This window comes from Lipophrys pholis, assembly GCF_963383615.2.
Source record: "Lipophrys pholis genome assembly, chromosome: 12".
Lineage (NCBI taxonomy): Eukaryota > Metazoa > Chordata > Actinopteri > Blenniiformes > Blenniidae > Lipophrys > Lipophrys pholis.
The window spans coordinates 18,174,503-18,178,078 of record NC_137641.1 but is presented as its reverse complement, the minus strand read 5'-3'; positions in this window follow the sequence as shown (position 1 = coordinate 18,178,078).

The following is a 3,576-nucleotide window of genomic DNA, read 5'->3' as shown; positions in this document are numbered from 1 at the left end:
TTTGCTGAACGGTGAATTTACTCTGACCCAATAAAAGACTATATTTATACAGAGGCCGTACGTCTTGTCTGTGGAGAAGAAGTCAATTGGCTGTTGAGCATGTTTGTAGAATTGCGTTGATGTGATGTTAATATTTGAGCATCAAGTTAATATTATTCCCCCCCCCCCCCCCCCCCCCCCTAAAGATGAGTTGAAGTCCCATTTTCTGGATGGAGTCGTGAAGAGTTGTTGTGTCTCGTTATTGTGTGAACCACTAGCCATTAATCCTTCGTTTGAATTAACCGTCCACCCTCTCAACTCATTTTGCGAAGACGTCTGTAAATACTGGATCCACAAATACAGTTGGAATTCATATCAGGGACATGAGACATTTTTTTTTTGGAATGTTTTTAATAACTCGCTCGCAACAACACAGACTGTCTTATTCCTTTTACACCACCACCAAATTGGCCACTGTACTTTATGAGTTTAATTGGTCCATGTGTGCGTTACTGTTACCCGACTTTCAGATCTTCGCCAGTCAGAGCTTCAACTAAAAGCGACATCACACTGCAATAACAGCTACAGGGGTTTTCAAAGTGCGGGGCGTGTTCCCTCCGAGGAGTGGGAAGAAATCATAATAAAAACAAAATAGTGTCGGGGTGAACCTATTGTTTTACACTCAATTTAATGTAAATCTAATGATATTTGTAAAGTGCAAAACTGTCCTGTTACAACCGTTACTGACTTTATTTAAAGACTTCCAGATATTTATTTTTCATTGCCTATCTATGCATCCCAACGCCATTAACTTTATCTTTAAAAAAAAAAAAAAAAAAAAAAGATTCTTGGCAAATGCATTCGCAAGCTCAGCATTTAACTAAAAATGACCACTTTGGATCAGTCATGTGAGCTTTGTGGCTCATCTCCCCTCACTTTGAAAACCGCTGCTCTAAATCCTTCCTTTATTTATGTCGAAGAACACATCTCCGTTCATAATGTGTATTTTTGTATCACGTCTAAGCTAAAAAAAAAAAATAATACTACCCAGTGTTCCCGGGTGTTTCCTGGCTGCTAACTGCACAGAGAGCCAGCTAAAATGTATTAAACCAATTTAAACCCCACTCAGCCGTTACCGCGTCAGAATTACACCGTGTGCAGTGTTGGCTGTATTTCTTTTTTCTTTTTTTTGTTTGTTTGTTGTTTTTTTTTTTTAACTGAGAAAAAAAAAAAGATAAGACGTTTCTTTACATCTTGAAGTAGCAAATAACCCTCCATTTGCCAAGTTTTCTATTGCTTGTATACAAACACACTATGTACATACAGTATGTGATAGTGGTATAGGAAGTGGCCCGGATGTTTGAGAATGAGAAATATAAAACATTGTGTCTAGCTAGATGGGTTTCATATCGTATCGGTTCCACCGGGACAGACTGATGGAAATGTGCTTCCTCCACTGCAGAACTTGGAAATGACGTTGTAAATAAAGCTTGTATAAAACTGCTTGTTTGTCTCAGGAACTTTATTTAAATCAGAAACAACTTCTGCTCTTATCGGGAACTTTGTGTTTCTCTGATTTGATCTTTTTTTTTTCTTTTGCGTCTCTCATTTGGAGACGGAAATCTACTTTTTTACTCACGGTGAACAGTGGCGTCGTTACCTGTTCCAACTATAACGAACGGAGACAAAAACTGCTCAGAGTACGCTGAATGACCAGTACGTTGTATTGAGACACATGAAGAAAAACTGCCTGTATTTCAAAATCAAATATACCATTTACACCAAGACAATATGAATCTATGCTCCATGTTGAATTATTCTTAAGGATCCTTTAGGACAAACAACCATCGTGTGCATTGATGCATCTGCACACAACGCACACCCAAATCTGTTCAACTGCCTCAAAAGGTGGATCATGGGTCACTGAATTCAAAAGTTCTTTTTTCTACGAATGTATGTTTGTTGCAATTAATAACGTACTTTTGTACTTCATTTAGGGCGTTTACTCTGCTTCTACCTTTATCATAGTACTTTTTACACAAGTATGTAATAGTTTAGGCCTTTTCCAATGTAATAAAGCCCATAATATAACTTGTGTAATATATTTGATTTACTATAATACGATTTTGCCAATGATGTAATAAGCTATTGCAAGATAAAAAGAATAATTTCAAAATGTAATAACAGCTATGGAAATGCAGTTGGGGGGGTAGTTTTTGAGTGTTAGGCAAAAAAAAGTGTGGGTCCTGGCACAATGAAAGGACAAAAACGGTTGATTCACATTTTGGACAATTCTACATCCCTTAAAGGATTTAATGTTTATACAGAACCAGCGTCAATATACTGCTGGGCTCCGTGAAACCGTAGCTGGAATCCCCCATGACCATACATGAGAAAAAGGGTAAATTGATTAAAGAAACATGGAGGAAAACAATAACATTGCTTATTGTTTTTCCCAGTTCCAAAACGTGCTATTTGCAGTCAACATATTTGCCTCTGACACCATAATCCCATTAATTCATACACATAACAGACAAAATACACTTCCAAGTGCGCACACACACACGCTATCAAGATTAAAAAAAAAAAAAAAAAAAAAGCTCCGTGTGAATAACAAGTTAAAACAACAGGCAGTAAATAGCATTTAAAAAGCATCTATCTCGGGCCGTCTGTTCATGCAGCTCAGACTTTAGGTAGCAAATAACAAAAACAAGACCCGCAAACTGCCATTTTTGTTTCATTAACTCCAAATTCCTTCAAAGCCTCTCGGTTTTCAAAGCTCAGTGGACAAATAAAAGGACCTCCGGGGCAGGCAGAGAAATGATTGTGATGTGGAAGGTGGTTGTGACCACTTTCAAGTCCACTAAATGGCCCTGAAATCAAAATATGTATCATTTCTCATAGCTGTAATTTATATGCTAAATTTTGCTTACTGAGGAAACATGGGATCCTGTTGCCTAACCCACCATCCCGCCCCTTGGTTTCAAGCATACTGCTGCAGTCACTAAAGTCATACTATTCTGTCGTCGTTCCATAACAGCAGTGGATAATGGTGAGTTTTGATTTTCAATCTGTTCCCCCCCCACTTATGAATTGAATTTGCGCTCGCACAAACTCGTTCCAGTCCTGGGAAACAAAGCCTGGATGCCCCTGGAGGCTGCGGACGCAGGAACTTCCCAGTATCAGTGTCCCATTCTTCATTCCTGAGAGCTTCTTTTTCTCTCTCTAACCTCGGCCTCTGGGCTCTTCCTCACGTCAAGTCACGGCAGAGGTCCAGAGTCAACATAAATACTCTTCTCTGGTTACTCACTCACTTCTGCCATCGGAGGCCGGGGCAAAAAAAAAAAAAAAAAGAGGGGAGATGATCCAGTGTTGATGTTCCTCTCCACATCTGGGCCAAGTCGTGTCTGCTGACGGTTTGTTTTACCCTGTTGAACTTCTTAAAAATAAAACACTGAAGGTTTTTGATCAGTTTTGTCCTCTATTTACTTTGCATGCAAGAATGAACAAATGTTTGCAAATCTGTTTGTATTTTAAACCGAGTGTTTCACAAACAAGCAGGTTGCTCATACTGAAATGACACCGACTACAATAAAC